Raw genomic sequence first — 26,964 nt, 5'->3', positions numbered from 1 at the left:
TATCTTTCCCTAATTGTATCACAAGTTATTTGTGACTGCAAATGCCTTAACTAGTGTACCCTTTGGGTATGATAAACTACATGTTTTCTAGAAGGTTTTGGTTTTTTGTTCTTTTGAGAACGTGCAAAGTTTTTCAGTAGTTTTTGCTACATGGTTCTATCAGCTTGCTGTGTAATATCTTGCAAAGCCAATTAGACTCTAACAGTCTTCTCCACTGCTTCTTGTTTGATCATTCTGACTGCATTTTGCAATCTTGTTATCTTCACTTTCACTTCACATGAATATATTAGTATTTCAGTTATGGTTTCCTAAAACAGGTTATTTGTTCTTGACCCATTCTCATGCAATCCTGTCTATTTTTTCTGCAGTTTGATGCATTTTCAAAGTTACATAAAAGCTGAAATTTGTATCAAATGTTAGCTGTTTCCTCCATTTGAATCTCCGGAGTCCTCTATACCTTGGCCTCAAAGATTTCATAGGTTCCATATACATAACCTTAAAGTTTCCAGTGTGTTTATTTCCCTTTCTACTTTCTTATAGTAATTAATATCTCCTATTAGATGGATTTGGTATGGGAATAAATATTCCTACATATTTTTATCACAATCTAGCAACACTTTCATACATTCTTGAAGAGCTGCATCTTATTTGGGATTTGTAGGATTACTCAATATTTTTTAACCATTGTGACATTTCTTCCATATTTCATGACCTTTTTTGGTCTTTATTCTTCTGTTTCATTTAGTACCACACATGATTTTTTCCACTGGTGGTCAAGGAGAACACTGAGCTTGAAACTTGATAGAGTTCATTCCAACCATAGATAAATTAACATTTAAGTGAGAAAGAGTGCTGGGAGAGGGATCTCAGCATCTCTGTCTGTCAAGATACCAATCCTTTAAGGAGCAATTTTTGAGTGGAAACAGTAAGTTTTACTCTGTCAATGTGCACTGTCAGACTCCTGTTTTATTCACAAAAACATTGAAATATTTGCTAGCAGAAGGTGTCTTTCTGTCCTGATCCATGGGAAAGGTCCAGCCTTAGAACTGGTCTCTAGCTGGGGCTAGTTACTTAGGCTGTGTCTGCAGTACAGTGTGGTCTCTCTGTTGTGGTGGGATGCACTGCCAGACCTGTCCTTTCATTCATTCCCAACTACTGTTTGATCTTAGTCCCTAGATATTCATAGTAATATTGCCATCCACCCTCACTACAGAGCTTTAGGGAGTAATCTTTTAAAACCTCTATTGCTTTACACAATGTAGTGTATTATACTATATATATCAGTACACTTAATTTATTGTGAGTTGACTTTCCATTTTCTAAACCTCAAAATTCAGAAAGCAGTCTTGTCTTATTTGTCTGTCATCAGACAAGGCTAACACTTCATAACAGTGGAGAACTTTTTTCTAGTAGTTGTATATTCCCTGCTTAGTAAATGGTCGGTATCTTCTATCCATTATTTTCAACAGCTTACTTTTACTAAGCCTCTATGTTCAGTTATTTAAAAAAAGAACATGTACAGAATTAATAAACCAAAAAAGTAAAAGTTTTCATGCATGGAGTGAAATGTAAGACATGAAGGACATAGCGTGTTTCATTTATTTTTTTATAAATAAACCCCTGTAATCATGTTATAATACTTTAATTATAACCTGTTTTCTTCTTATATTGTAGTTTTCTTAGCAATCAGGTCTCTTCTATGTTCTTCAGTGTACCAAATTTATCAATACTCATTAAATATTCTTATTATAACAGACGGAACTCATCAGTTAGAATTTCACTGTGCCAAGTGGTCCACAGGTATACTCCTGATAGTGAGGTCAATTGTAGTCACAGACTTTTATTGTTCAAATAAGCTTGGAATAAGGTGCAATAAAGTGTAAGAATGAATGGCATACAATTAAATACATTGTCTTTATGGGCCAGACTATAGCTGTAATATCCAGGAACCTTCATAGTACATACTTTGATGCACTAATTTGTCTGTGGGATTATGTCTTGATATCACTACCTTGCTAATTAAAAAAAATAATTGTGATTGAATTAATTGAATATGTGAACTATGGATTTTGTGTATATGTGTGGGGTTCTTCTGGTGTATGTTCTATTGGACCTCTATGATAAATCTGCATCTGCTGAACCTGACAAATAATCTCCAGAATAAATAAGAGTGTGCTAGATAATTAATCTCAACAAGGTTTTTTAAGAATATCTGTCTATATATTAATCTTCCCTCCCTAAAATAGAATAAGGAAGCTAATAAGTTTTATTCAGAATAAATTTTATCATATTTTTTCATCTTCATCTAAAAAATATAGAATTCCATATTAAACAGATGTGAATGTGTTTTGACAAGATTTGATGTCAAGGTACACTTGACTATTTACTGCATAGAGGACAGGGTCAGATAGAACTGTCAGGGAGGCCCTTTTTTTAGATGATCAGCTTCAGAGAGGACCCCCTTGCTTTCTAAACTCCTCAGACAGGAATTCAGGTGCAGCTGGATCCAGTCCTGGTCCCAGACTTGGACAGTGTTTTATGTCTGAAGGAATATATATGTGCACAATGAATCCTTTGTATTACTTATGTGAGATGTCAAAGTTTAGCATGCAGTTAATCACTTACCAAGAATGTGCTGCCACAAGGAATCACTCAATCTCAAGGCATAACCTTGATAGACACTTCTGCTCAGGGAACAATCCTGGTGTGCAGCCACTGCTGTGCCTCATGGGCCCTGGACTGTCCACTATTTATGGGGTAAGGTGACTGGTAAGTCACAGCTGTACACCTGCAAGATGTCTGGGTCACTGTTCCAGGCAGGTCTGGCCACTGTATTGCCATCCAATCTGAATGCAGTCATCACAGCTCCCACTGGTGGTTATGGCTTAAGCTGGGGCTGGTGATGGGGAGAGCACACTGCCATAGGGTTGACTATATTTGTCTGCAGTGACTGTACGAGGCACATGTAACAGAGGAGTTGCTGCAGCCGGAGTCACACAACAGTTCGTGCTATCTGGTGGCACTAGTATAGTATACTACATAACAGCTGTGACTATGTCAAACTTTTGGCTTTTCATCAACGATAGCTTGCCAAGACAAACAATATTAAAACACATGTTGGGGGAAGGGGAACGTACTGTGAGAAAAATTAAATCCCCTCATGTGATTATTGTAAGCAATTTAAAAAGTAACATTAATGTGAAGCATGTTGAATTCAAGATTGGACTGAATCTTTCAGTGTGTAAAAAGTTGTCTCAACAGAAAAAGCAGATTTTTAAGCACGAAATTCAGGATAGGACTTATGAGGAATTTTCTAATAAAATATGAATTTATTAATGTTTAAAATCCTTATAAAAATATTATCAATTATTTGAATGTACACAATGAAACATCATTGTTAAAATATGTGGAGAGGTAAGGAAGGGCAGGTCACCATGAACTCTTGGTCTTTAAAAGTTATTTGGTAATATTTTTCTTATATAATCTCGTGCTCTGAGCTGAAACTGTTCAATAGTTGTTGTTTCTATCCACATGTAATAGAAAGTTATGCTTTAGTTGTCATAGAGGGAGTTATACAGATGACAAAAAATAATTACTTTGAAAGAGAATCACCTAATATTATAAAGTCAGTCCTTTCTTCACCAACCAATAGGGTGGCATATGTTAACTTATGCAAGAACTTAAGTTTGCAAAACTTAGTTGGAAAGTTCACAAAGCCTCCACCAGAAAAGACTAGGACTCTTCCAGACCATAGTGTATATAATGTGCAAGAAATATTTCAATAGAACAATGATGTAGTTACCAATGTCTTCATTTGTAAAACAAAGTAGTTACACAAAATGTAATTTAATCCTTTAATCCTTTTAAGGATGTTTAAGCCCTGAACTAGGTTTAGCTCGTTAAATAGATTCTGCAAAGGTAACTAATACTGAATGGCTTTTGCATATGTAAATCCATCCATATAATAATTTCATAGCAGAAGCTCATAATTTAACTGAGACTTTTGCAAAGAAGTAATCTGCTTAAAGACATTATATTTTGCAGACAATAAGCTAAAGACTTCATGAGCAACAAGTAGTCTTAGATAAGGAATTTAAGATGAACAACTGGCAGTATCAGCCTAGCTGGTTTTGGAGCATTCGAGTGCAGAAGAAGTAGCATGGGTGAGAGTAAGGGGCAAAGCTCAACCACCTAGTAGTAGAGCCTTGTCAGAAACATTAGGATTTGAGGGTTAGTAGGGCTGGAGAAAAGCAAGAGTTATAATGCTTGTGTGTATATGATAGTCATCTGATTGAAAGCCACTAAAATCGTCTGACTCACTTCTTGAAGACTGATGATGCTTCAGTCTGTTGACAAACAGGTTATGATGCAGGCCACATACAGCGTTACCAATGACTATCTCATTTCAGACTACTTTAACTCCTGTGAAGCTGTTAAATATAGTTGTTCAACTATTATAATCTAATAGAGTGAGAAATCATGACACCTTCTGTAGCAAGGCTGCCTTCTGTGTTCTATTCGTTAAGTTTGGCAAACTAATTTCTCAGTAGTTCTCTAGAAAACTTATTAATTGCTTTCATACTCAACCTGACTGCGTAGTAACATGAGGGATTTTGGTACTAATTTGAAGTTGTTTAACCTTCTCAGGAGTTTTGTTGTCCCTGAAATAATGGTACTTGAATGTCATTGTATTTTTATACAATGAATAATAAAAATAATCAGTATCATGCTTAGATTAAAATGTTATTTGATTAAAAATTAATTTTAACAGTTCAAAAAATAAAATTACTACCACAAAATATAAATTTCTGGGTAATTAATTTCCTTGTCTGTAACTGCAAAAAGAAAAGTCCAGCTTTTCTATATAAAGACTAATACAATATTGCTTATACTGATAACTTATAAGTAATTTCTCTAGGTAAAATCTTTGGATGATGACTAGGAAACATTTCTGTAAAATCTATTTCTACTCCATTCATTTATTTGAATAGACTACTAAATCATAACACCTAATTAATTATCAACTGTTTAAATCGTTTTGAGGAGAAAAAAATTAAAGTGACTTGACCAACATAGTTAGGAGATGAATTTTGTGTACCTCTAGATTTTCAAGGTGAGTTGAAAAGTACAGTTTGGGAAATATTTTCTTGATTAAATGAGTAATCTATGGAGGAACAACTAAATCATTAGAAAAAAATGAAAATATCTCTTTGAAATCAGCATCTATGACATCATAGTGATGTCATAGTAAACTGCAGTTATGCATCAATTTTGCGCTGTTGAAATAAAAGCTCTAGAGAAGCTCTAGAGAAGGAGTTTTTCAGCTGAAAAATATTTTGTTTGTATTAACAAAATATAAAAATTTATTTTTTTTTGCATTAACAAAATATAAATATATATATATATATAAAAGCTCTAGAGGAGTTTTTCAGCTGAAAAGTACTTTGTTTACATTAACAAAATATAAAAATCTAACTCCTAATTACAATAATAACAGACAAATACGTGTTATGGTTACTGAGCATTGTAAGCAAATTCATTAGAGGGACACATGACATCATGGATATGTTGTGAAACTGAGTCAAAATATCCCGGGATTTTAAACTTAGCTCTGCCATCAGTTCCTATTCATTGGAGCCAACAGAGTTTTTTATACTCTATAGTCTTAGTATCTAAATACCAGAAATAAAACATCATAATGTTTATGTCAGAAATGCTTTGGAAAACATTGGGAAAAATATTGAGAAGTATGAAGTGCTATCATTGCTTACAGATTAAGAAAATGTTCACTTTTCATCTTCTGAATATTAAATATTCATTTATAGTTTCTTGTGATGTCAACAACACAGGTATTGCAAAAATCTAAGAACACATTATCTTTGTTTTGAACTTTTTAATTGTAGCAAAACCTAAACTAATGGGTTTTGCTACAGTTAAAAAGTTCAAGCTTTAGAGGCTCTTGGCATGTAATTGTAAGACTACCCACTGACCTGTAGCAAAACTCCGGAGCGTTAGTGCAGTTGAGCATGATAAGTACATCTGAACTCATCTACCTTGGTTGTCACCAGACTTAGCAGTTCATATGTCCCACACTAACCTTGAATATGAAGTTCAAAGCTCCATTGTGCCTGATTCACAGAAAGAGCAGTCAATGCAAAAGTCTACCAGGTTTGAAAAAGTTGTAGACATCTCCTGGGCTGGAGAAAAAGTCAAACATGAGTTTATAGAAAGGTGTTTTTTCCTTAATACAAAGCATATGTTCCCTGTTTTGCTCTTTACAATTTCCAGTGTCTACAAAAACTGAGGAGCAACCCTTCAGTTTGAGGCCCCTTCACCTCACTTTCTGTTTGTAAAATACATTTGCTCAGCTCATCCAAAGTATTGCTGGGCTCATGCAGAAGACAGTTGTGATCACTGCTTAAGTGCAGTTCTATGATAATGTGTGCTGTAGACAAAGGGCAAATTATGGCTGCTTGGACAAGCAACTCTGGTATTTTTAACATTTGAGAGCTTGTCTTATGATCTTAATAGCCTTCCTTGTAAGTATTTTCTGCTGTATGTTGGGTTTTGACTTGTTTGATGTTTTTTTGGTTTGTTTGTGCTTTTATTTGTTTTTTTTTTTGTTGTTGGTTTAGTGTGGGGTTTGGTTGATTTTTTAATGCAGAAAAAAATTATGTTATTTTATTGAGTCTCCTTTATTTCTTTTCTGAAGTCACCGAAATTGTATAAATCATTCCTTTTATACAGCTCTGAAAACAACAGCAAATGGGGAATGAGGCAAAAAAAACCCTCCTTATTCTAACATGATTTATAATGACACTAGAAACACAAAATATTTTTCTTCTAGAGCAAACTAGGACTATTTGTATGGTGGCAAAGAAATTGATATTAGTTAAAAAATTCAAGCTGGGAATACAAATATTATAGTACTGTGAACTAAAGAGATTGTTCAGAAGCCGAAAGAAATGAAGAAAAAGAACAAAAGAAAAATCTGTTTTGGAAGAAAAATAATTTAAACATAGCAAACTTGAATTAGATATTGGAACTTGAATGTACTTCAAAATCTCTTTGCTCTTGCACTCTGAGGAAAAAAATTAAGAGAAAATATAAAATTAATGAGATGTTGACCATTTCCTTACTGTAGGTAAAATGGCATGATAGTTTTCCTAAAAGAAATTATATTAAATTACTTTTGCAAAGACTATTGTTTTGTAAATAAGCTTTTTCCAAAGACTAAGCCCAACAGAATTGTATTTTTTTAATGTAGTTTAAATTTCTTTATGTTTTAAATAGAATTATCGCTGCCAATGCAGAAAGACAAGCATACACGCATAAAATGAACATATTTTGACAAAAATAATAAAAAGTCAAATCAGGAATAAAAGACAAGGGAAAATATAACAGTTAAATACATAAAAGGAGAGAGAGAAAGCAGAGGTCACCCATTTACAACTTGAAGTGTAATTAAAGGGAATTGCCTTGTTCAGTTGAAGTAAATCTTAACCTGAGAGTATTTTTGTATGTATTAAAATTGCATGAATATGTTGCAAAGCTTTTATTTTTTTATTAAAATCATCCATTTAGAAACTGATCAAACAGTTATAAAAACAACTTAGTTCAAGTTTAATTCAGTATTGAATTCAGTATGATTGTTTCTGACCAGCTTAGCTCTCCAGTGTATTTCCGTTTTATTTGTACAAGGAGATAAATGTATGGAAACACAGCCAAATAATTGATTTCTTTGCAAACTTATTCTCCTCAGCCACCGAACAGAGAATAAATACTAGAGCTGTGAGACTTTTTGTTCTTTGAACTGCACTGCCTTTGGTAGTTGGAGGCCTCAGATGCCAGAAAAAGACCAGGTCTGAACATGCAGGGTGAGGGTGTGGGTGGTACGTTGTCAGAAGCAGTCTGTTGGCTGTTGAGTTTGCTCAGGGTAGAGATCACTTTGCAGCAAAGTGGTGCTGCCTGGAGGGTTGATAACTTGTCCATGGCTCATAGCAGGTCTCCTCCCACAGTTGAGCACAGAATTATACAAGCTTGAGGAATAAATTGCCTTGATGTAATCACTGTTATCTTATAACTCATATATTTACAATACATACTATATTTATATCATATATTTATTTAGGGAAACGAAATAAAAGCTCTGCTTGTTTACTTTTAACATAATTTTGTATATTAATATTCAAGCAGTTATGTGGTGTTTTGAAAATTGACATAAAAGTATGTCACTACAAAAATGCAGTTTTCAGATATGTAGTGACTGAAAACAATTTTAATTGGGTTGGCAAAGTTACGTGGCTATCACAAAACCATGGAATGGCTTGGGTTGTAATGGACCTTAAAGGTCATCTAATTCCAAGCCCCCTGCCGTGGGCTGGGACACCTTCCACTATACCAGGTTGCTCAAAGCCCCATCCAACCTGGCCCTGAACACTTCCAGGGATGGAGCATCTGCAGCTTCCCTGGGCAACTGTTTCAATACCTCACCACCCTCAGTGTAGAGAATTTCTTTCTGATACCTAATTTAAACCTATTCCCTTTCAGTTTGAAGCCATTCCCCCTTGTGCTGTCACTACATGTCCTTGTAAAAAGTCCCTCCCTGTGTTCCTTCTAAGCTCCCAAGGCCGTAATTATGTCACCCTGAAGCCTTCTGCTTTCCGGACTGCACAATCCCAATTCTCTCAGCCTTTCCTCATGGGAGAAGTGATCCCTCCTTCTGACCATCTTTGTGACCCTTCTCTGGAGTATCATTTGATTTTAATATCATTTTAGTAATAGATTTTTACTGAGGGACTTTCTTCAAGGAGTGGCTACACTGATCATAGAGGAAGACACTATTTCAGAAAAAATATGTCCTCCAAACATGACTAAAAGAGGAGAAAAAAAAGGGAGAGGAAAAAGAAAGAGAAAATAAAAAGAAAATGAAAAAAAAAGAAAAAAGAGGAGGATTGGAATACATGAGATAGAAGAATCAAATGCTTATATTTAAACTGCATGATAATTATGAGTTCTAGCACCTTTTGGAACAAAGGCCAGCATGCTGCACAGCCATTACACTTTCCTGTGTTGCCTGGAAACTGAACTGAAATGTCCCTGTTCATTTGCGGCTTGCCCTAGCTCTCCCCTGCTGTAGCATTTGATATGTCAGAACAGAATACGTTCTGAGAAGAACACAACATTGGTAAAGCCATTAACTATGACGGGTTTTTCAAAGTGCGATTAATACTACTACATTTCAGTACAATACTGCAGAGAAAATAAGAGGTAAATTTTCAGTAATATAGGGCTGTTTCAGTTCAGTTAATCAGCAGTGTGTTTTCAATGAAAAACAGAACCAAACCAACATTCATAATTGCAATATACTGTCTCAATAACTGATAGGTTTCATGCTTGGCAAACTTCGGCGTATTATGCCAGTGGCAATAGCAGAAAGTAATGGTCTTTGACTGTTAACTTTTCAATATCTATAATTTAAAATATTTATTAAAAATAGTAAAATTAATAGTCTCAATGAAAGACTAGTGAATCCTATACAGTTTAATAAAAGTTAACTATTTTTTGTGCCAAGTATACGCCCTCAAAAAGAGAAAAAAATTATTACATTCATGATACAAAGCATAAACCCAAAGTTATTGTTATTGGTCAAGTTATTTGCCGAAGACTAGATCTTCCTGTTTAAACAGCTGTAGAATAGAAGCTAATGTTGTTTCATAACGCATGGTTCCTAAGAAAAGTTTTATTTTTTAGTCAAAGGCACTTCGAAATATTTTCATGTTTTGACAAAAAGAATAATTTTCTGAAAGTGTTATTTTTCTGTCTAGAAAAATCTGTGGAATTACAGTGCTGGTGTAAGGCATTCTAGATCCCTGCATGCCTCTCTAAATAGCAAAAAATTAACTGTGTTATGCCTTATACGTAATCAACCCCAGTATTAAAGGCCAGTATTAGTATTTCTATACTTGTGTAAAGTCTGTTACACATTGGAATCGAGTCTGTTGTGTAACACCTAAAAGCTAGTAACGTACCTTCAGTTCATCAGAGCTTGTTTCAAATTTTGTGGCTTCACACAGGTAGATAATGGGATTTTTCTAGCCCACTTTATAATTTCTTTGAAAAGAACTCTGTGTTGTACATATAATATTTTGCCCATAATCTGATAAATGATTGAGAGATAGAAGAGTATTCAAAAAAGTCAAAGCAATAGCAGAAAAATAAACCAAGGTGTTTCTGCCACAGTTCAAGATAAAATAACTCATACTATGATTTAAAATAAAACTTTTGTTTACAAGTGTTGAGTTTAAGGCTTGCTTCAAGCAGAGACCAATTACTACTCTAAAAAAAAAAAAAAGGGTAAAAGTAATAAGTTTACAGGTCCAGATGCTATTCACTCAATATTTCTAAAATAATTCAAACAGAGAATTGTAAAACTATTATTTCTATCTACTGGTGAGATTAGTGTTATTATCAAAAGATCAGATAGTGGCAAACATGATGTTGGACTTTTAATCCAACTGTTTGTGGAGAGAGAAGGAGAATTTGTTTGTGGAGAATCCAGAGAATTGTTAGCAAGTGTGCCTTAATTCTGTACTGAACAAACTCCACAAACTTTTAAAATGAAAGTAAAACTTTTAGTGCAATGGGCTTTTATAGAAGAAAAGCATGCTTCAGAACTGGTTTGAGGATGTGGTGGGGTTTGATTTTTTGTTTCTTGGGTTTTTTTGGTTTTGTTTTTGTTTTTTTTGTCATGGGGATATGTTGGGGTTTATGCTTTCATTTCTTTTGTATGGTTGTTTGGGTTCTCCTTTTTTAATGAGTCAGCAAACACAAGGAAAGATGATCCAGTTATTTTTATATACATGATTTCAAAATAACCTTTTGTATTGTATCTTTTTAAGACCTCCTAGAGACAAAGCGGTCATGCAATACTGATTCCATGCAAAGAAACATGTTGAAGGAAGTTCACTGGCAATAAATAAAAATTAATATAAGATGGAAAAAACAACTTTAGCTATACATAACTAGCAGTGGATTTTAAATAACAACCCCGAGGACAGTGTTCTAATGATCATTGTGGGTAGCCCTCTGACAATATCAACTTGGTGCTAAGAAGTAGTCTAAAACACAGATTGTTAGGAATTATCAGAAAAGTGAGAAACATATAGTGAGAACAGCAAAGACTGGTCATATAGACCAAGATGCTTCAGTTTGCAAAAGGGCTTGGGTTTATGAGAAAATATAGACAATTGTGAACTGAAGAGGAAATCTGAATAAGGAGAAGTCACTTGCTATTTCTCATGTAAGAACTAGGTCACTCTGCTGATCAGGTAGCAGGTTTCAATTTTTTTTTTTTTTCATGAAATGCATAGTAAAGTTGTTTATGTGGATGTCAAAGAATGCATGAGTTCAAGATATATTCAGACAAAACTCAAGACTAAAAGTCTATTGAGTTATTCAACACAATGATGATGTGAATTCAACCACAACTTTAGCTTTCCATATTTTGACAGGAAATACTGAGAGAAATGTCATTCTATTCTTGAAGTTCTATTTTCGCTTTTTCCATAAGCATCTATTAGTGGCCTCTTTCAGAGAGTCAAAAATCCATCTAGGTCAACTTATGTTCCAACCCAGGTAAGTTGTGTCTATGTGTGTGTGTGTGACTAGAGAGTAGTTTGTATGTCTGTGTCCAACCAGTGCAACTTGGAACACTCCCACACAAAAAAGACATATTTTGAGAGCTTTTAATATGAATGCAGTGGTGTCATATATGGCTGAAACTATTCACCAATACTTAAGTGTGGAAACTGACTGTATCAGAGGCAAGAAATCCTTCCTTTCCTTTTAATGCTTTTTAATAATTAATAACAGTCTCTTTTGCTCACCTGAATTGACCAAGTTATTTGCATATATCCTGAATATTGTTTACCTGTCTGCTAGACAGTATTGCAGACAGTATTGCAGCAGGCTCAAATTCTGTCATATTAATCTAACTGCTCATCCAATGGAACACAGACTAATTCTACTCCTTTTGAAAGATTCTACATTTGCTTTCAATGGAAGCAACATCACGTCTTACATTCCTCTAACAACACTCTGCTTAGAACAATACTGACCAAACTGAGAAGAGAAAAAGTGAAAGAAAGGTGCACATAGTAACTTAGATAATCTCTAACAAACCCTTACCAAGAACTCAAACAACTTGATAAGATTTGGTTTAAATGCTTTGTTCTTCAGTAACTTGGTTGATCTGATTTATCACTTCTACTTGTATTGACTTATATTCTTAATGTGCATATATAAGTTTCTTTGTGTTTAAGACCAAGAACTTGTACAGGTCTGGGGTGAGCCTGGAACCATACAACACTGATAAGGCTTACTACCAGAGGCTTGGGAGTATCTTATTCTTCTTTTATTGCTCAAACTAGCCTTTTTGATATTGCAGAAAATAAATGAAAGTGCCATGCTGTCCCTCTTGCCTAGGTTGATTTATCTTGTCATTAAATAATTACAGAGCAGAATTTTTTCAAGATTTTTAGGAGATGGGTGTATTATGTTGCCTTTGTTAAAAGTCTTTTGTTAGTTAATAGAGTAGGAGTAAGAATGTTCAAGAAGGGATTTGGCGATGTATGGACCATGCTGCCCTTTTTCAGTTTTCTTGTAGAATAATGTAAAATTCACTGCTGTTTTCCATGGTGTGTTAGCTTGGTATGTATGTAAACATGCATCAGAAATGTGTAAGGCAAAAAAGAGACTTTTTATTCTTATGATCACCAAACAGAGAGGCAGTGGCATGCTGTCAGGTAAAAATAACTTGCCAGGAATTCCAGAGAGTACATAATCTGATAGAATATGAGTACAGATTTTCTGTACTGTTTATTTCTTTATTATATTTATTTTATTGAAAAGCTATCACACATTTTCTCACTTTAAAAGGCATTTTGGGATACTGTTATAATGCAAGGTTTGGTCTACTGCAGAAGGCATAAAATGTGGTTAAAATTTTACTTTACAACTGACTTCACTGATTTTCTATCTGTTTTCATCTGGAAATATTTCAGATGGTTTTGTGTGTATATATATATTTATATATACCCTTTATTAAATTATATAATTTTATCAATTATTTTCTTCCTTATCTGCTGATTTTTATGCATATTTGGCATTTTTTTGTAGCAAATTAAGGCTTTTCAACTGCCATCTACAACTGTATTAGAGTGTGGGCAAAATATGTCAAGTGGAAAAATTAAACCCAAAATTGAAATGTATCTAACTGAATTATGGGTTCATAGAACTGTATCTTTATACATATGAAGAAAGCATAAGTTAATTGCAAGTCTCTTTCAACATAAAGCAAGATAAAATGGCAATAGCTGCTCCATACCCTCTTTAATCGATATTGATTATGTCAATTAGGATATTCTGGATTGAGAGATTCTGAAAAAAGGGGCTACATAGAAAAATTTATTGGTAGCCCAGAATGTCTGAATTAGCAATTGATTAAAAATTAACAACTGATGAGGTGTTATGACTTCAGCTCTTGTTATAGTGAAGTAAATCACTGTGTGAATTTGCAGTATGTTCCCTGCTTTCCATGTTTGTCATTGATGTACCTCATTCCAGCATTGCAGTGTCTCTTTTAAGCATAATTACACAATATAAAACTATACAGCATTTTTTAGCAACAAAACCAGCATCTGTGATACCATTCTTTTGCTTTGTGCTGCCTCTTGGAAATTGTCTGCGTTTAGTGTTTCTTGTTCCTACTGTGCCACTGCTTTCCTGGCCCCCTCTGAAAGTAGCTGCTTGTACAGAACCTCTACACCAGTTTTAGGCAGAAAAACATGATAGGGGTTAGCCTCACTCTCTCCTCCTTACTCTTCAGAGAAATGCATTTGAACAGAGCAGATTTGCAGTCTTGCAGTAAGTTTACTGAGTCCTAAGTAAGAAAAGAGCAAAAATGGGAAATCATAGTGAGGGCTAAAGGCAGACAAGACGGTTGCAGTGATTGTTGTTGCATTTTACAAAGCAGACCCGAAGTCTTCCTGAATTATATTACATCACCCATTGGGAGTATGTTTGCAGAGGAGCAGATCAGTAAATCAGAAGGCAAGAAAGAACTTCTGGGGGTGGGGGAGGGAAGGGATAGGGGGCTTTAGAGGGAGGCTGTTTTTCCTTTTTTAAAATCAGAAGTATGATCCTTAGTAAAAGGATCTTTTTTGGGCAAGCCTAGGTATTGTCATGTGTTTAAAAACTCACCACTCACTTTGAGTGCAGACCCTTGATTGATGTGAGAACTGACTCTTTCACTAAGAAAACAAAAGCTGTATGTATTGCATTGTTTCTTATCTATATCATGGTAAAAATAAGCATGTAAGCAAGAACCACAGAGCAATAAACTTGCAAAAACTTGTTATCCTAGGAAGATTTGTCGTGTTTCAGGAGCCTTTTAACAACCACGCTGCCTCTACTCTGCTGACCTGAGCCCTAACAAAACTCATACTTTAATTTACACATTCCAGCACGCCACATACTTTGAAATTTAACATCCTAGAACTTAGCCTAGAGTTCTGAGACTGTGGATGGAAGCCTGTAACAAAGTTCAATTTGTCATTTGGGCTACCAGCACAAACAGTTCACAGTATGAAGGTTCTCAAACTTATCAGGAAAGAAGCTACAACAGACAATTGAAACATGCATTTCAAGGGGTTCAAGTTACTTTATGTATATAAATATATTCATTGAAAATTATTTTTGGGCTGTAAAAGACAAGATGTTTAAAAGAGTTTATTCATAAAGGATATTGGGCTGTGGAATGTTTGGGTTTTGGGAGTGGTAGTAATACAATGCATTGGTAATAGTAACAGCAATAATAATAGTAATAGTAACAGTAACAGTAATGGAATGTAGTGTTACAAACAGTGTAAGACAATGACTCAGTAAAATTGATAAAAGAGAGAAAAAATAATGAGTTGCTTTTTCACAATTACCTGAAAGAAGAGTTGGACGTCACAGGCAAGCATGGATAACTGGGCTTTATCCAAAAGCTGTACAGTTTGTCATGCTTACCTGTGACGTCCAACTCTCCCAAAGCTGATTTACCTATGAAGTTCTCTCATGTGGCTTTCTATGAGCGCTGCTGCAAAAAGGAAATAAAATACTATAGAGAGGTAATTTCAGATTTTTTGGGCAGTGGTGTTCCAGCACTATGTCAGAAAAAGTGAGTCATGAAACAATGCAGATTATAATTACAATTTTTAAAGAAAGTTTAATTGTGACTTGGATTTCTTTGCATAGGGTAATTAGTGCCTACTATTTGCAGAACAAAGACTTGAAACAAATCCATTATTGTATATATATTTTAGGCCATTATTGTCCTTAAAGTAATCACTCTACTACAAGATTGGATGAAAGATAATGTGCCTCGCTAATGTATAATAATCACTGAACTATATATTGGCTTGAATATACTTAAAAGCAGTCTCATGTAGAAACGCTAAAACTGAAATAAGGTGATCTCCTGCTGGTCTAGACAGTAATTTAGGGCAGAGTCTGAGGCAGAATGTTTATATGTAGCAAACATACCCCAGTGTATGGAACCATACTGTGAGCTTTCTTCTTCTTACCATCCCTTTTTCTTTTGATGTTACAGGAGGCATGTTTTGACAAACATCTTATGCGTAAAAGTGTATGTATAGGATTTATAAGTAAAGTACCTCTTTAAAACCTTTCAAACATTTAAGTGCAATTTCTTTTTAATGAAAATGTCCACAGTGATTTTGTATTTCACAACTGAAAAAAAAAGAGAGTGAGGGGATAACACTTTCTTTATGTAAAAGGTAGATTGTCCTTGCTTTTTCCTGTGAAATAATGGTAATAATAGTATTGTTTCAAAGTAATGCTAGAAAGCATTTGATCAGGTTATCAGTCCTTGTCAAATTTGAGATTGTTTTTCAGCTGTTATACAAATATCAGAAGGGTCACGTGCTACTCCAGAAATGCCGAAAAGGCCACAGAGCAATTATATTCTAGAAAAAAAATTATGAAGAAGAAGATGTATAAAGCATACGATTAATGCTTAAAGTAGTCTACAGGACATAAATACAAGAAAAATAATGATGTGATTTAAAGAAAAAATACATGATTTATAATAATTTTATGTGGTGCCTTTTCAAATAAACAAAAAATGGTATTGAGTCACATATTTCAAATTAATATTAAAAACATATGCCAAAAATGAGAAGCTATTTATAAGTATGAGAAATTTTGTGAAAAAGGTATTTGAAGGGATAAAAGAATTTATCAACTTACTTGCACAAGAAACATGAATTAGACTTATTTGTTCAGTCCATTTTTAAATAGAATCACAGAATTGTGGAGGCTGCAAGGGGCCTCTGGAGGTCATCTGGTCCAACCCTCCTGCTCAAGCATTGCCATCTAGAGCAGGTTGTCCAGATGTCCCTCCAGAGGGCCTCTGAGTATATCCAAGCGTTGAGACTGCACAACCTCTCTGGGCAACCTGCGCCTGTGCTCATCCTCACAGCAAAAAAATGTTTCCTGAAGTTCAAAGGGAATCACCTGTGTTTCAGTGCCCCTTGCCTCTGGTCCTGTCACTTGGCACCATTGGGAGGAACCTAGCTCCCTCTTCCTTATAACCTGCCTTGAGGTATTTGTACAAACTGATACGATAGCCCAGACCCTTCTCTTATCTTCTCTGGGTTAAACAGTCCCAGCTCTACCACCATTTCTTCATACGAGAGATGCTCCAAACTCTTGATCCTGTTAGTGGTTCTTTGTTGAACTGTTTGCAGTAGCTACATATCTCTCTTGAACTGGACACTGTACTCCACATGTGACCTCATCAGTACTGAGCAGAGGGGAAGGATCACATCTCTCCACCGGATGGCAACTGCCCTCCTAGAGTGACCCAGAGACCATGAACCTGTGCCATAAGAGCACAGCACTGGGTCACATTCAACTTTGTAATCACCAAGACCCCCAGGGCCTTCTATGGAAAGCTGCCTTCCAACTGGCTGGCCCCACCAGGTACCGTTCTATTGTTCTATTCCTTGTGGAACCACATGACATTCCTGTCAGTCCGTTTCTCCAGCCGTTCGAGGTTCCTTTGGATGGAAGAATGAACCTCTGGACAAATCAGCCACACCTTCCTGTTTTGAGTCATCAGAAAACTTCCTGAGGGTATGCTCCTCCTCATTATCCAGAATAGTAATGAAGATACTGAACAAGGCTGGATTCAGTGCTGATCCCTAGGGTACACAGCTAGATACTGCCCTCCGACTAGGCTTCATATGACTGACTACCACCCTATGGATCCAACCTCACTGTCTACTCATCCAGCCCATGTCTCATTAGATTCTCTCTGAAGAACTTTTTAAGAGACATTTAAAAGCCTTCCTGAAGTGGAGGTAGACAGTATCTTGTTATTAGACTTAGGGGAGTAATCCTCTCCTGTTCATGTGACTTTGCACAGCACAAAGCATGATGATTATTTTTCATTTTGTGGTGAATGTCATACATACATAATAAGAAAAAAGGTTCAGTTCAGTTGTATTTTTCTTCCCTCTTGAGAAAAGAGAATTAGTTTGCACATGAAAGTTCACCAAGAGGACTTCCTGTGGGCACTCAGAAATGTCCATCCACACTCTGCTCTTAAGTTCCAATTAACATATCATCTGTGATAGTATATGATGTAGTTAATTTCTTTTGCTTTTAAGAATACACATAAGATGGATGCTGTTGCCTGTAGCTCCATTAGAAGAAAAAATAGGATCAGAAAGGTATCATCAGAGTGAATGTACAAGACTTATTCTTACACAGAAACCCCCCCAACCCTGTTTTTGTATCAAAAACATTCAACAATTCTTCCCTTATTATTTGCTTTAGGTAGTTGCATTCTCAGTTGTATACACTGAGAACTAAAGGGACAGTGGCGGACAGCATTCTGCACATGAGATCCTAATGTTTAAAAGAGGATAGGTAATGCAGGTGTGACAGCAGGATCATGTCTGTGGGCAGGTAAGAATTTCTCAGCTCCTATGTATTTTACTGCAAATTCAGTAGGTAGGCAGTCAACCTCAGGCTAGTTAGAAGTCCTTATTTTATAAATAAGGAGGAAAATAAATGAATACTCTATAAAGCCCTTGATAAATTGATCTGAGAGGAAAAAACTTAAGAGATATAATTTTCCATCTGAATATTTGCATTATTTTTAGGACATATTTTCCGATTTTAACAATTCATAAGAAAATAAGCAGCATAAGTTTAATGACGTAGAATTAGTCCTTTAAACAGACCAAACTCATGATTCTTTTTTTGTTGTATAATATCTCATACACTGCATTAGGTTGTTGGTTTGTTGGCAGACTTTCACAATTATGTCTCTTGATGTTGTAAAGCTTAGTATGCTTTGTGAATATCTGTTTTTCTTATATTTAAGCATTAATTATAATATTTCAAAGTGAAAATTGAAAAAACCCAAACAACTAGAACAAACTGTGCATAAACTGATATGGATAATATGTGCTTCTGCTTTCTGGTTAATTTTGTTATGATTTCTGTTATCCTAATACAATTAAATTAAGCAGTAAATGTAGTTTGAAAAGAATTTTGAAGTCCTTTTAACACCATGAAATTAATATGTATAATTTGGCTAAATTAGTTTTGTTTCTGATAACCCTTGTAGAGTCTTAATGTTTCAAATCAGTTTTTGGATTATTTTTAATGTTGTTTCCTTACAGGAATAATGTAAATATTCTCAGGTTTTTGAGAAATTAGAAAAGTTACAATTCATGTTTAAGGGGAAAAAAAAGAGAAGCCAAAAAGAAAACCACAGCTGATTGGGTAACAACCAAGAACACAACACTTGGGCCGATACAAAAGGAGGATAATACTCTAATGTTTTCCATCCTATCAACCACAAGGAAAGTTTACTTACAGTTTTGAATTATTAATAATTTCAAATGCTTAGCTAACTCAATACTATAACATACCTCAAAAATTCATATTTAAAGATCTTTGATAACGTTAGCACTGTCTTGTAAACCCACAGAACACCTTACTGGTACTCACTGCTTTGTTCTGTAGAATGATACAAAAGAGGAATGAGAGGTGACCTGTGGCTTGGAAATGAATCTCCTTGGCATAGTTGTGGAGGTAGAATTGCCAATCCCTGCTGACACACACTCCTGAGCTATTTCAGTTGTAATAAACTGAATTCACAAATCAACTAAACACAACCAAAAATCCTGGAACTACACAGTATTAAAAATCATCATTGTTTTGTGCTTAAATTAGCAATGAAAAGTTTTCAGTGCAATTAAGCATATGAATAATGATTTCAGGCTCATGTAAACCTATGCAGGGCTGGAGCCTTCAAATTTTTTTCAGTTTCTTGAGAACTGGGGCAAAGGAGAAATCATTCAGTGTGTATCTTTTCTTTCTTTTTTTTTTCTTTGTGATTTAAAAATATAATAACATTACTTTTGTTTTCTGTGGCTATATGCAGTAATCAGTATTGAACACTTCATATAATTTGCCTGTGAACTAGATTTCCATGATAAAGGTGGAAGTTTCCACAGCTATTTGCAGCAGGCACTGCAGTCTGCAAAGACTTACAGATGATACGTTGGAAAATGTTGAATAAGTTAAGAATAATCTTTCCAGGAACCTTTAAATGCTTTGGGATTTTTTTTTTATATTAGAACAAGTAATGATCTGTGTAATCTCCATTTCATTATTCTTTAGCTTGATGCAAGTAATTTTCAAAAATTATTACCAAGTGATAAAAAAATCATGAAATTGGTACAGACATAGATTAGGAATTTCATCTTAATATTTCTTTCATGAGGCATTATATAGGTTAGGCATGTATTTAGAAAAATAAAGGCATTTGTGACAATAGTATGATTTTTTGGTTTAACATCTGGAGCAAGGATGTTTTGCAGGCAACTACAGTGCTGGTAGCTTCCACTTGTCTTTAAAGACTTTGTTTGGATGAGCCTTTCAAGGGTTAACAGTTTTTCAATGGCTGAAATGGAAAATTCTGAATTAAAATGCCTTTTCCAAACCTTCTTAAATATCTGTCGGACTTTAGGAAATAATTCCAATAGGTTTCTAATTGAAGTGTAATGACTACAATAAAAAGACTCTGTGTGAACAGGACTGTCTACTGTTTTGGATGAACTTAAGATATATACATCTGCTGTTCTGAGTTTTAGTTTGGGATAAATAACATCTTTGTTGTCAACTTTGTCTGATGTGCTGTTGTTCTGGCTGTATACTATATTTGGGACGAGGAGAGTCAAAAAGACAAAGAGGTTTTTCTAAAAGTATATACACATCTTTCCAGCTTTGTTACGAACATTATGCACAGATGGGTATGTTTGCTAGAACCACAAAATTCCTAGGTTGGTAAAAGTCGAGCATTTGTGTTATAGATAAGGAAAAGAAAAAAGAAAAGCCAATTACTATTGTAACCAGGTTACTGGGCACAGCATTACAATAGCCAGTGCAACAGCTTCACTGCTATTTCATAAATATATAATATAACTCAGTCTGATTTAGGTCCTGACACTGTGTCTTGCTATGCAGAAGTAGCTCACAACACATAAAACATGATGCGAAACAAATTAAACAGTCTTATGTTTGCTAGTGTCATAACAGACCTTTCGTATCAAATCTCATTCTTATCTCTAGTTTGAACAGAAACTGAAACCTTTCTGTAACTAACAAATGGTCAGATGTCTTTGTTGCTCTGAAGTACTGGAAATAACTGATTTTATTATGCCTGCAGACATGTAGGAATGGAAACATATGCAGCAACACAAAATTATTAAGAACATCTGTACCAGAGTATGGATCAACCCTATGTGGTAATGGCAGGACTTGGTCATAATAATTGATTTGGGGTTTTGATCTTTGGCCTTTTGTTGCTTTGGTTTTGTTGGTTTGTTTTTTGGGTTTTTTTGTATGCACGACCATACACTGGTTTAGAGACAATGTTACACACTGGATCTGTTCTCTTAAACTTTGTCTAAGCACAAGCAAGAAATTCACAACTTAGAAATTTGTACGAGTCAAGAAATTTCTCCTGAGTTTTTTTTGTTTGGTTAGGTTTGGTTTTTTGTTGTTCTTGTCATTCTTCTTTTCCCCTCCGTTCTGCAAGAACCAACAACAAAAGAATGCCTGATACTTTAAAGAGGTAGATTAATCATGTTTATCCTCTCTCTCCCCTTTCACTCGGTTGGTCAACCGCAACCAATGGGCATCTTCTACTAATGTGGTCATACAAAGATCAAAAGAGAAAGGCATACACCTGCCTTCAAAGGTGTACCCAAATTGACTCTAGCTTGTTGGAACATCAGAACCATGCTTGATACTGCACATAGTATATGTCCTGAGTGTTGCTCTGCCCTAATTGCCCACAAACTATCATGTCTCAACATCGATATTGCTGCTCTCAGTGAAGTTCGTCTCCACGAGGAAGGCAACCTCAGAGAACAGGGTGCCGGTTATACACTCTTTTGGTCAGGGAAACCCAAAACCAAAAGGCATCTCTCAGGAGTTAGCTTCATGATTAAAAACTTTATTGTTCCTAAACTCAAAAATCTGCCGACAGGTCATTCTGATCGAATTATCTCCTTACACCTTCCACTTGACAACAAGCAACACGTTGTCCTCTTTAGTATATATGCCCCAACTCTCTAAGCTGACCCTGTCGAAAAAGATAAATTTTACACTGACCTGCGCCGCCTTACCCAAAAGGTGCCTGCAGATGACAAGATCATTATCCTTGGTGATTTCAACGCCACAGTAGGAAAGAACTTTAAAGCCTGGAAAGGAGTATTAGGCAAGCATGGTGTTGGAAACTGCAACGATAATGATCGACTTCTGCTAGAATTCTGTGCAGAGCAACAGTAATACTATCTTTCAGCAGAACAACAGTCTGAAGACAACCTGGATGCATCCCAGATTTAAGCACTGGTACCTCATCAATTATGTCTTGGTGCGATGGAGAGATGTCCGTGATGTCCACCATACTCGCATGATTCCTAGTGTAGAATGTCAAACAGATCATCGACTTGTGCACTGTAAACTCAACTTCAATCTTAAGTTCAAACCTAAAAGGGGCAGTATCCCAAGGAGGAGGCTCCAAGTTAACAAACTCCAATCAGCCACAGTGAGAGACAGATTCCAGGCAAATCTTCAAACTAGGTTCGAAAATCGTTCAATAGATTCCATAGATGCCTCTCATGAAATACTTTGGAACTATATTAAAAACAGCATCCTCCAGTCCTCTGAAGAATCCTAAGGGTTCTCCTTCAAGAAGAACAAGCACTGGTTTGATGAAAACAATCCAAGAGATCCAGGAATTGTTGAGGAAGAAGAGAACTGCTCACCAAGCACACCTTGCACTGCCGTCCTGTCACGTAAGAAAAGCAGCCTTTCGTCTTGCATGCAGCAGGCTCCAACAGAAACTCCGTGACATTCAATGATGGATCAATCTAGCTGAAAAAACTCAATTATGTGCAGATACGGGTGATCACAGAGGATACTATGAGGCCTTGAAAACAGCATACGGGCCTACATACCAGGTCCAAAGCCCTCTGCTCAGCGCAGATGGGCAAATGCTTCTGACAGATAAAACCTGCATTCTGAATTGCTGGTCTGAACATTTTCAGACTCTTTTCAGTACAAGCCGTGTAGTTCAAAACTCAGCTATTCAGTCCATCACACAACTACCAGTGAAGTATGAATTGGATACTGCCCCCACTCTGGGAGAAATTCTTAAGGCCATACAGCAGATGAAAATTGGCAAGGCAGCTGGGGTTGATGGAATTCCACTCGAAGTCTGGAAACATGGGGACCAAGCACTCCATGCTAAATTTCATGAGTTTGTGGTGTGCTGTTGGGAACTAGGTGAATAACCATCAGACCTTCGTGATGCAGTCATCATCACTTTGTATAAGAAGAAAGGAGTTAAATCGGACTGCTCAAATTACTGTGGTATTACTCTGCTCTCCATTGCTGGCAAAATCCTGCAAAGAATACTCTTGAACAGACTCATACCCGCTATCACAGAAGAACTTCCACCTGAAAGTCAATGTGGTTTCAGAGCCAACAGGAGTACCACAGACATGGTATTTGTTCTCAACCAACTGCAAGAGAAGTGTAGGGAACAGAACAAAGGTCTCTATGTAACCTTCATTGATCTCACCAAGGCTTTCGATACTGTGAGCAGAAAAGGTCTGTGGCAGATTTTGGAACATTTAGGATGTCCCCCCAAGTTCCTCAAATGATCATCTGACTTCCTGAGGATCAGCATGGCCAAGTCAGATATGGCAATGCACTTTCTGAGCCCTTTCTAATAACCAGTGGTGTGAAACAAGGCTGCGTTCTTGCACCAACCCTTTTCACAGTCTTTTTCAGTGTGATGCTCCAAAGGGCCACAGCAGACCTCAATGATCAGGATGGTATCTACATTCGATATTGTACTGATGGAAGCCGTTTCAACCTAAGGTGACTGAAGGCCCACACCAAGACCTTAAACCATCTTGTTCAGGAGCTGCTTTATGCTGATGATGCCATCCTTGTTGCTCACACAGAAATAGCTCTGCAGCGTTTAACATCCTGCTTTGCAGACACTACTGACCTCTTTGGGCTGGAAGTCAGCTTAAAGAAGACAGAAGTTTTCTATCAACCTGCACCTCAGGAAGTCTTCCACCATTCCCATATCACCATTGGCAAATCAGAGCTCAAATCAGTCCAGCAGTTTAATTAGCAAAGGCATATAGTGCTTTCAGAAGACTTCATAAAAGAGTTTGGCAGAATAAACACCTGAAGAAAAGCACAAAGATCAGTGTTTACAGAGCCATAGTGCTGTCTACTCTCTTATATGGATCTGAATCATAGATCATCTACCGCCACCACCTGTGACTCCTAGAACACTTCCATCAACGCTGCCTCTGTACAATCCTAAACATCCACTGGTCAGATTATGTGACCAATACATCTGTTCTAGAACAGGCAGCAGCCACAAGTATTGAGGCCATGTTGATGAGAACACAGCTGCGTTGGGCAGGACACGTCTCAAGGATGAATGACCACCGCCTCCCTAAGATCTTGCTTTATGGTGAACTTGCCACTGGCTGCCTCAAAAGAGGAGCCCCGAAGAGGAGATACAAGGACTCCCTGAAACAACATCTCAGCCTTGGCCATATTGATCATCATAACTGGTCTACTCTGGCCTCCAGTCAGGAGGTCTGGAGACACACCATCTATAACGCTGCTGCTTCCTTTGAGAAAGCACGCAGGATCACTCTCGAGGAAAAAAGACAATGCAGAAAGAATTGTGTCTTGCAGAATATGCCATCTAAGGAGTCTTTCTGCTGTGCCTTTTGCAACTGGACATGTCTATCTCATATTGGTCTTTTTAGCCACCAGCGCGCTTGTAACAAACATGGGTAGAGCCCTTCCCAAATCTTTGTTCATGAAACCTAACCATGATATGTCACACCATTGCATCTTTGAGGACAAAACTATTACCTCAATTTGATTATTGACTGATTTTTTGCAAAGTTGGCCAAGTCAATTTTGTGCCATGTTGGTTTTTTTTTTTTAACTCTATCAAAGGCAGGCAACACATGGGATTGAAAAGTCAGATCTACAAATAAATAAGGCTATGTGATATTAGAAATAGTTGGAATTTCAGAGTAGCATTATCTGAAACTAAAATATATAGCCATATTAAAGAAAAAGATAAACTCTTAATCTTATTAATAACCTGCTTAGGAATATGCTGATTATTCTTACAACTGTTTTTATTATATTGTTTAGTTTATTGTTTAGTGGCTAAAACCTTTTCCAACATATTTTTGCACTGCAACTTATTCTGGCAATTTGAATGTTATGTAGGCACCAGAATTTTGAAAATATTTTTAGACCTTAAAAGTGCCGATTTTCCAAAATTAAGTGGAAAAAATGAAAAATAAAGCTGATATGAGAATGGTTTTAGTATCTGCGACTGTACATGACCAATAGTATTTAAATTGCAAATCTAGTAATATGTTTTGGCTGGAACCTTTTGCCAGTACAAAATTTGTGAGTACAATATTGTGATCCTCTGGGATTTTTAGGATATTAAAATATACATATGTTTTTGCCCAGATATTTAATGTCTCTTTCTGTTTATTTACTTTTTAGGTAAGTACCATTTATGAAGAAGTACATAGTTCGGTGAGTGTTTGCATTCTGCCTTTCTGTGAATTCATATGTCCAGTGAGTACAAAATCCTTTAATGTCTTGAGATTTTTAACTTATCAGAAATTATTACCATGTATAATTAAGTCTCTCTGCTGTGTTCTCTGGATTTTGAATGAGATCTCTAGGAATACATCAAACAAGTATGCTCTTGTCCTCTTCTGTGACACATACTGCTTCAGATCAGTGCAAACCCAGGCAATATTCATGAAAGTTCTTCGGAACTTTTCTGTGTTTAGAACTCGAGTAAGAAAACTTATAGGTGATTTAACCAGTATTTACAACTAGTGATGATATCGACCCATTACTCTCAATTTACTGCAAATCTGAAGTCCGATGAAGTTACCTTGAATGCTGCCATTTGAAAAAAAATAAGTTGCAGACCTGCAACCAGATTTACAGCAAGAAATCAGTAAATATACAATGAATGTATATTTATTGTCTTTCCTCCAAAGTTCTTGAAGCTCATATGCAAAGACTTTTAAGGAACATAACTATGACAGTATAGAAACTATTTACTCCATGGTCTTATGGTGTTCAGCAAAAAAATACGGTATTCAGGACTGACTGGAATTTGGTATTCTGAGTTCTAGTGTTGTGATCCAGCAAACTAGAGCAAGGCCTACTTTTAAAGGAAATTGTAAAGAAAAATGTTAAGAAAAATGTAACACTCAAGGCTACGCATGTCTAATTTTCATGTTTAAGTTACACGTTTGAATTTAGAGGTATAAATCGCTTTACCCGTGGATGGTTGGAAATTGCTAAATAGTTTCATAATTTATATAAGTATGTGTGATTTAAAGTATAGATACAATGATATCATTAAATATATCATGACCCAAATGATACACAGAAATCTTCTATAATGATGAAATTTCTGTGGTCTTTACTAACTGTAATACCTGCAGACATGAGTGAAAGCTAAAACACTAAGCATACCACAAAGCAGAAGCCCTTTTACATTTCAGTGATTCTGATGAGTCATTCCCTGGACTATATGTAGGTACCATGAACTGCTTAAACACTCATGCAAAACAATATTGTATTTTCAGAAGTTAAATTTTCACTTCAAACTAGGAGATGGAGAAAAAAATAAGAAAATTTGCAAAGTGCAAGACTGAAAATAACTTTTCATATAACTGACACATATCTGGCTACGCACATCCTGCCTTAAGAAGCAAGATCACGTTCAGAGACCAATAGACTTACATTAACTGTACAGATATATTTGTATATGTTGAAGATGTTAACCATTCACATAGGCACTACTGCTCTTCCATGGGACAAGCTTACTTTCTTTTTTTTTTTGTACCCTCCCCAGAGTCACTCTGGGCAAGGTTCCTAGACTTTTACTGAAGAGCAAGTTCCATGTTAAAAATTCATATACAGACTCATCTCTCAGGAACTCGTTTCTATGTCTGCGCCTTCAAAGCATGACCTGCTCTCCCTGGAAGTTGGGAGAAGCAGACTGTATCCACATATCTTCCAGTGTTCCAAGTTTAGTGTTAGAGGAAGACTGGAAAATTCACTTCATCCAGCACAGGTATCAAGGACTTTTCTACTAAGAATTTGTTAGTCCCTCTGCAGGTATATGATAAAACAGACATTAGTGATTTCTACAGTGCAACTTTAGACATCCTCAACATTTGTCAGGACTTTGCTCAGTCCTTAATCTTTAAAGAT

The 26,964-nt window shown here is 35.9% G+C and overlaps 1 protein-coding gene across 2 annotated transcripts in view; it reads left to right on the top strand.

The window, feature by feature from the left end:
- LOC113943298 (cAMP-specific 3',5'-cyclic phosphodiesterase 4D) overlaps positions 1-26,964 on the top strand; it is a 387,554-nt gene that overhangs the window by 48,045 nt on the left and 312,545 nt on the right. The window lies entirely within an intron of this gene.

Source organism: Corapipo altera, unplaced genomic scaffold, assembly GCF_003945725.1.
Source record: "Corapipo altera isolate COAL_440 unplaced genomic scaffold, ASM394572v1 61411, whole genome shotgun sequence".
Taxonomy (NCBI): Eukaryota; Metazoa; Chordata; class Aves; order Passeriformes; family Pipridae; genus Corapipo; species Corapipo altera.
This window is presented reverse-complemented; position numbering and strand designations above follow the sequence as displayed.